Source organism: Anopheles nili, chromosome 3 (genome assembly GCF_943737925.1).
Source record: "Anopheles nili chromosome 3, idAnoNiliSN_F5_01, whole genome shotgun sequence".
NCBI lineage: Eukaryota > Metazoa > Arthropoda > Insecta > Diptera > Culicidae > Anopheles > Anopheles nili.
This window is the reverse complement of record NC_071292.1, coordinates 40,588,922-40,597,953: the sequence shown is the minus strand read 5'-3', so window position 1 is coordinate 40,597,953 and position 9,032 is coordinate 40,588,922.

Sequence of the window (9,032 nt, the reverse complement as noted above, 5' to 3'; positions counted from 1 at the left end):
GCTAACTTTATCCATCCCTGTGTCTTCACCTTCATTTACAATTTATCTGTCGGTCATAAATTTTGAAGCTGACCAACCAACCGCGATGCGGATGGGGCCTGCTTGGATCGGACCAGTGCCTCGTTGAATTCGTACAAATGTCACAAATATGAGAAAGAGGTAACGCACATCAGGTAGTCTGCAAACCGTTCATAATTCATTGTCATATTATGTTTACGTCTGTTTTCTCGGTTCTTTTACGCTGACATTTCATTCTTGCCGCATATGCCGTTGAATCGAGTCACCAAATAACGCCGCAGCGAATGTTTTTATTTTATTTTTGAGAAACGTTATGATGTGACACGTATGTTCTGCCTCTGCCACTGTTAATTATTGTTCACAAATTCCGCTGAAATCTTGTTAAAAATCAAAGCTTTACGAAAAACATATCATCATTAGTATAAAATTAAATTTTTATAATTGCAAAGGATTTTTTAACTAGTATAGAAAATATATTGTTAAAAAAACCATAAACCCACTTATAGAGCCTCAAAAAGAGTTCTCCAATAGAGATTTTTCAACTATTTTGTTTTGTAAAGTCAGTGACAGTGATGGTTTTGAAGATCACCGTTTTGTAGTCGATCACAGCACGGATTCATTTCTATAGATAAAATAAAAAAACTGAGCACAGGTGAAAGCTGCTGCGATACAAACGTGCTTGTCTAACAAACCAATAAATTGTAATAAGAATCTGTTAATGCTGAAACCAGTAGCTCCCAAACAAACCATTAGTTGGCCCCAAAAAAGGAGTATCGGCTTTCGTGCTGTCTAAAACGTCTACCAAAATTATACACCTGACGTTACACCACCTTGTAAATCAAGATTGCATGTCACCAGTGCATTTAAAGACTGCCGATTTTAAGCAGCAAATAAGGAAACGAACCAATGCCTGTCTTATTTATATGGATTGTCATACGTAGATTGCGGGCTAGAATTAAGACTTTCCACGTTCGCTACCGTTGCTTATCATAGATCAGAAGCTGTGAACTCCTGCTGTTATTTATCTATTTATATATGGGACTTATTATGCTGTGTGATCCATAAAACAATGAATAAAAAAATGTAAGTTTGGAAATATGTTGGATATCAAATTGTTCGTAGCACATGTTGCTAGTAGCAAAACACCTGTTTATGCAACTGACGAACGGTTTTTGCGAAATAGAAAGCTGAACTCACCTGATACAGATCTGGAAGTTTCAAGGCCACAAGGCGCATCCTGTGGGCGTTGTGTAAAGCATTTTTACGTTCCAGTGTTACATCAGTCTCCATGGTAGATTCGCTGAATCGGATTACTGAACCTGATTGCAGTTGAACCAAAAATGGGCACACAATTTAGATTAAATTAAATAAATATTTGCTTATAGAAAACACGCTGATGATGACTCCCGTTTCGTGCTAGCAACGCATACATTGCTTACTCACAGACCAAATCGTGTCGACTGGTAGATGACATCGTTTATCGTCATAGCCCTCACGCTCTTCATCTAGATTTGGAACCGTGAAGTTAGCGAAGAAGGACACCGGAAACGTAAACGCAACCCTCGTGATGCTTAAATATGAAGGGTGTCCTCGTGGGAGCTCCGTGGGTTTCACCAGCAACATTGAAAAGAGAGGGGAAACATTTAGCATGCCACGAGCTAAGAAGAGCTACAATAGACCACCTAGGCAGTGAGTATCGTAATTGCCTTACATTTGCAGATGATTAATTAACCGAGTTTTTGCATAAATAAACGTATCACTATCTGATTAGAGAGGCAAAGTCAGCTCCAGTAGGGTAGGAAGCAGACTTTGTACGACGATTAAATATGTCAGGTAAGACAATTATACTCTTGCTAGGATAATAGGCTCAATCGTCTGGCTTAAACCATTGTGCTAATTTCAGCTAATCGAATCACATTAATTTTATTAATAGACTGAACGGGGGTATTCCTCTCGGGTTATTCTTACTATTGCTGTGTTATTGTAGACAGTGGGCCATTCTTTTGAAAGCAATCATCTTCATGTAAGAAATCCTTTCCCGGAACTGTGTTCAAGTCAGCCGTTTTAAAATACCTTAATTAAGTTACAAAAATGATGTCTTTGAGATATATATATATATATATATATATATATATATATATATATATATATATATATATATATATATATATATATATATTTATATATATATATATATATATATATATATATATACATATATATATATATATATATATATATATATATATATATATATATATATATATATATATATATATATATATATATATATATATATATATTTATATATATATATATATATATATATATATATATATATATATATATATATATATATATATATATATATGTAAATATTTACATTTATAAATTTATATATAAATATATATTAAAAATATGTATAAATATATAAATATATATTTATTTATTTTTATTCTTGGAATATATTCTTAGACTCTTTGCCTACCAAACAATGTACTTCGTTATTGACTTATTACACGTTTGCAGGAACAAGCATCTTCATCTGTGCAAGGACTTTTCCTAATGTACATATACCCGCCGCCGTTTGCTAGTATTTTTCGCATGGACGCCAATCATTGATTCCATTCCATAGATCATACATAAACATTTATGGTTTGTTTTATTTACCTTCGGGGGTTTGCCGCAGCATTTATTAATCCCTTACCTACTGCCGACCCATTGGTTGACCGTTGACCAACTCCCTTGTGGGTTTCCTGCAAGCCAAACGATTCATGAGAGCACCGAGAACGTGGACCGGAAAAATGGTTTAGGTCAATAAAAGCGAGAAGCATACTCGTGCTGAAGGTTTGAGCTTCCCAGCGGATTGTATGAATTAGAGCATGGTCAATTTAAGCTATTTGCTTACCGTCTTAAGCCCTCGATCTGGCTTCTGAATGCTATAGCTTACATATCACTGTGAATTTTTCTTATCATGATTATGTGTGACTCGCTCAATATAAAATTAGTGGTTTTTTGGCTATGCTATATAGCAAACGAAGGTGTAACGAACTCGTTCGGAAATGGTTGCATTGCTATAAGAATAGCCATTTGACTTAATTTTTATCAGTTTGTATTGAGGACCCACTAGATAACCTTTCGTAATGCGTCGGGTGGCTTAAGTTGAAACACTAGCATACGTTTCAATTACTTCACTGAGTTTTCTGGGAAAATCCTTCACCTTTGCTATCATGTTCTACTTTTCACCGTTCACAATTATATGAATTTTGCCGGATCTCGTTTTGAGTAGAATACAAGAATTCTCAAGCCATACTCCAGTTGCCAAAATTGAACCCATTTATTATCTAAATCTGCTTGGTAGTTGGTAGCAAGGGTTTAGAAGGTCTGTCCCGTTTATCAACGTCTTAAGCGGGTAATATATACGACAAAAATATGCAAATTTTTATTTATCTTTGGTAGCGTCATTTTTCATGTTTCAAACGTCTTGGAGATCTACTGTGGTGTATGTATATAGGCAAGTGAACGATTTTACATACTTTTTCCCGGTAAAATGGTTTAAAAACGGCTCATTGCAATACCTTATCCTAGACGAAATGAAATAAGGGTTATTTTTCGACAAGTGTTCTACTGATGCTGTCTTAAAGTGTTTATCGAATGTATTTTCTTTGTTGCAATCTACTACTGCATTGGAAACATAAATAATACACCGGATACTCTTAGTATGTTATGTAAATTTTTATATAACTATATTTTTTACTGATAATACAATTCGTTTATATTTACATCAATCGATCTTCATGAATAGGAGAAATTATCGGTTTGAAGATCGATTTATTTATTGAGTAATGTGTCACTTCATTAACAAACCATGTAACAGGTTCATGTTTTTTGTATCTAAATAACACAATTTGTCAACCACTTTTGTAGAAAATGTGTCAGAACAATGGGTTGTTATATAATGTGGTCGCCAAGGTAGTATTAGCGCTTCCGATGTAGTCCATTTTTTGATTCCACCATGAACAGTGAAACGTTAGGCCTGATGGTACGAGAGGGAGATTGTTCGAGAGGAGAGTAATGTAGGTGACTTTACTTTAATCCTCATTCTGTGGCTTCTCGATACAAACTGATAGTAGGCATGTGGCCTGAGTTTCCTCCATATCTACTTTGCTCGGGGCACATGGTAACGATATTACATACCAACATTTCCTGGTAACTATCTAGATCTAAACCGCGTACCATCGAGAAGCGATCACGTGATCGACAAACACTTATAATGTTTATGCCTTTTTCGCACATCTAAAGATATATCTACGTTGCGGTATGACTGTTTCAATATCCAATATTATATGGTAATAATCTATGGCTCAATCGACAATCTATTCTGAAGTATATCCGGATCCTATCAGATATAAAAAGAAAACATTGAAAAAGGTATTAATATTACTGTATTTATACGGTAACTAGTTGAAAATATTTAAAGCTCGATATCCTTTTTTATTAGGAACTGCAAAGACTCTGTACATCTGTGTTCGAAGGTTGTTATGTCATGCAGGCCTGGTACCACTAACATTCATTATTATTCGAGGTATCTAACAGCAAATTCTGATCAATCCGAAATGATGCGTATCGGCAACATAAAGACAATGTACAGCCTATGTGCGGATATGCAAATTGAACGCCATTGGCCAAATTTAAAGTAAACGCAACCTTTCCTCTCTACTTAACACCAATACCGTAGTACCAGACATGATAACAGCATTAAGATCTTTTGACAGGACCGCAACATGCCACGCGTCGTCATACATCGCTGCTTGATAAGTGCGAATTGAGAAACGAAGTGACTTCCGCGAACCGAACAGAACGGAAATCAATGTAAATGTATTCATAAATTTTCAAAATTTTAGAAGAAAATCTCATAGCATCTTTACGGTAAGAGGGTATTTGCCCTTGAGCTAAACGTAATTTGCATATTCATCAAGAAGTGCAAATCGTGCAAGATGAAAATTTCGTTCACATTCTATCATTCTATGCTTGGCCCAAGGAACGGTGTCAATTGCCACCGATAATGACATACGCTGGAGCAGAAGCTAAGCACAAAGTTAGATTGTTGCGGTAGTTCTATGAATTTATATAATCTTATTAAAAAAAATCCATGTTTAATTCGTAAACCTGGCGGCTTTCTCTGAGTGCCAAAGCCCAACGGGGTTCGTTGATAAATCATGCTGCGTAAGTTCTACGCATTATTTAAGTCGTTCTTCATATTATTGTATCGTTAGCTGTGCGGATCATATTGCTCGTTCAGTAGAACACTCATCCAGTAGAGTTATGTACGTAATTTTTCAAATAATTTTAATGCCTGTATTTTCCCATATCTTTCACCTTGTGGGATCATGCATCTTGCAAATTTGCACCAATGTCTATTTTTAATCATTGCATGAGGTGGACGAATAACGACTTCTCTTAGCAAGAGAAAAATAAACTCAAATAAAACCACAACCAGAATGGAATTACAAGATAAAAAAATATATATTAAAATTATCTATGTAATATCTTATTCAACACATTGCACACGAGTTTCGACAGTACTCGTGCTTGCTCAACTGTCCCATAAAGAAGAATGTTATTTTCAGAATGTTAAGACACGGATTAAACTCATAAATTCCTGCATATATGTGACGCAAAGCCGATTAGGAGAGTGCAATTTCAAGCGCTCTCAATATGTTGCACACTTTCAAGAGCTCAATTGTGTAGATTGTTTTTTTCCATTAGGGAAAAAACTCTTTACTTTTAGCACTAATTCTGATTTATGAGTAGAAAGTTCGCCCGCTAAATTGTCGAATAAATTTTGATTCTTTTTCAACTATATTTTGACTAGGCATAAATTGAACTAGCGTCGTTTACTATAAATGACCAGTATTTCAATTCCAATCATTTGAACTATATTTAAATCATGTTTCTTCAATCCTTAACAATTGCACTCAAATTTCTTAAATATGGTAACAAACCTAGACCTGGTATCTCGGGAAACTTTTAAAATATAGTAGAAAAATAATATGGTTTACTTTCACACCATGGTCGTAAAAGATTCTCGCCAGCATTACTAAACCAACGTGGCCACCGAGAATCCCCCTTCAAACTACCAAATGGACGTTGGGCAAATCGACGGTGCATATCTTAAGTTTGGCATTATGCGGAAATGCGCTTTCGTCGGTGGCTGATGCTGATAAAATACGGAGAACACAATTGCTCGAAATACAAATGTTATTTCAATTGTATTGATTTGACGAAAATTGTTCTGAATTGGACAAGTGCCGCTCGGGTCATGTCAATATAAGTGAAATAAATAATTCATTAGGTCGATAATCCCGACCGACCTAAACTGACCCCGAAGGTCGCACAATGCTATTCCGAGCCATTTACTGCAGAAACAACCGGACAGGGTATTTTTTTTCTTCACAAAACTATCTCCTTTTATCCAGCACCAAACCTATTTGCTCCAGCGGAGATGGAAAAGTCCAGCCTAAAGATAAGAGCTTCCGCATTGCCGTTGATTGCTGATCAAATTCTATACCTTGTCCGTCGCTAGAATAAGATGCTGCTGCCAGCTGTCGATGTTTTGTGTGCGAAGCAACAGTAGACTGTATCAGATCGGTGTTAAAGTAGGATTTCGAGACCGTTTCGGAATGAACCGCATCCACATTTGGAGCTGTTCGATTATCATTACACACGTTTTTTTGAAAACAATTGGTCACAAGTTTTTTTTTCAACCAATATAGTTGCAAAACCATCATACTTGAAAGCATTGCTTTTCGAAAATAAACTGCTGATAAAATGTATCATCTCAATAAATAGAGTAGTGTTGAGAGGAAACAGGAAATTCGTTAGTATCAAGCATGCTCATGTTGCTAAATATATAAAATGATAGTAAACCGGGTGATATTGATGGTAGAAATGAATTCATGCTTTGTAACTGTTGATTGCCAGTCAATTTATAAATGCTTTAGAAAACGGAATATTTTTCGAGGAATAAGTCAACGACCTCTACAGATGTATCTTTATGTGAATATAGTTTTGAGCGTTATATAGAATATAATTGATTCATGGCCAAAATCTTCCAAATTTTAACAGAATCAAACCTAAAATATCTGATGGTTTTTCGCTGATGAGAAGAGCAAAAGTAATTTTAAAAGGATTAGATAGATTCACCACATAATCTCTCTTTTACAGTACTTCGAATGCGAGTCCTCTGTATGCTAATGTATGCAAATTTACGCCATCGCAAACCCTTTCTATAGTTGTTCGAGGAACAATTCAGCTAACCAGAGCTTAATTACCCTGATCTAGGTTCAACATCTCGTTAAATTGATTACCACCTCACAATAAAACTTGTGATTGAGCAAGGTTCTAGAACAATATAGAGAGAAAAAAAGCAATTTGTTCAAAAATACGCCTATTTGCATCACACCTAAATGGCACTTTATTTTAAACATGCAATAAGGTTTGTCTATCGCTTTGTTGAATCAGCAAAGACTTGGTGGCATTTTATATCGGCTAATGCTTGACCAAATCAAACTCTGTTCGATTGGTTTGCACGATATTAAAACAACATATAGCTTTGTTTGTCATGGAAAGTTTTACGAAAAACACAAATATAAAAATTATTTCGATATTGAAAAAAAACTAGTCAACTGGATGGAATATGCAAAACAAAAGCAATTCTCTAGAATAATTGACAAACGTCTGCTATAGTATATTAGGGTAAGTAAATTATCAAACCAATCTCATGTATTTCATGTAACTATGTACGTTATTTTAATTTTAATGAAAAATAAATGTGTGAAGATGCAATGTTTCAGTATGATCACGATCATAATAAAATAAAACATAAATACTGCCAAAAATTTTCCAAACCATAGAAAAACGTTAAAGTTTTATTATTCAATTTTGTATCACCAGTAAAAATATTGCTGCTAAATTGACATCATTGGTTTGAAAAGAAAACATAAATTGATTGTATAATGCATGTAAATGAAATTATTAATAGAATTGATGCCATTTTGTTAGCAACCGTATGTTCTGCGAATTTGTGGCTGCATTCATGCAATACGAACATTTCAATGTCCTTTCAAATTTAATTCCTCCCTAGGTCCATCCGATTGCCAAGCAGGGCCAAGGTTTTGTCAGTACTCTGGCCCAAGAAACGGTTTCGAAAATTAACACCCCTGCTTTGCTCCGTGGATTGGGATCAAATTTTTGCTGCATTAGCTCGCGTGCCTGGTGCTACAATGTGCTCATAAATTTCATGGGCAATGGGCTTTTTGCCCTGCAGCATAACGCTCCCACAAGAGAATATTTTAAATTCATCGATTGCCCCTTGAAGTTAGTCATTTTGTCGTTTTGAAAAGGTTGAAAAGGTTCAAACAGAAGCGCCTACGGGCGTCTCGGACAATGCAATAACAATATTTTATTATTCATTTCATCATGGCATTCGCATCTTTTTCAAGAGACGAAATGTGGATTGTTAAATTTGCACACATTGGCTGACGTGTCAATCAATTAGAAGGCTTTTTTTTCTAACGATCCCTTCATAGCGTAGCTGTTGTTTGTTTCGTTTTGCTGAACTTTAAGGATTTGCAACAAATCACACGCCCTTCACAAAAGAACTATGCTCAAAAAATTACTCTAGAATCAACAGTTTGCGTCGCATGAAATATAGCATCTAAAAATCCAACACAATTTTTAATGCTTGATCGTAAAGCTCCAATAAGTATCCTCTTTTTGTTTAATTTTGCAAAGATACTGTGAAAATGTCTAGCTGACAAATGCTTGTGCTATTTGGAATAAGAGCTTCAAGGACACTTTCAAGATTATTCACAACCATGTAATGGTAACTTTTAAATGCCATTCTTTCTGCTGCATTGCTCTTTTGATAGACTTGCCGGTTGGACCTATGATTTTACAGCTATAAAATAGATGACCTCTGGGAATGTTCTTCCGGAAAGAGTTTAAAAGTC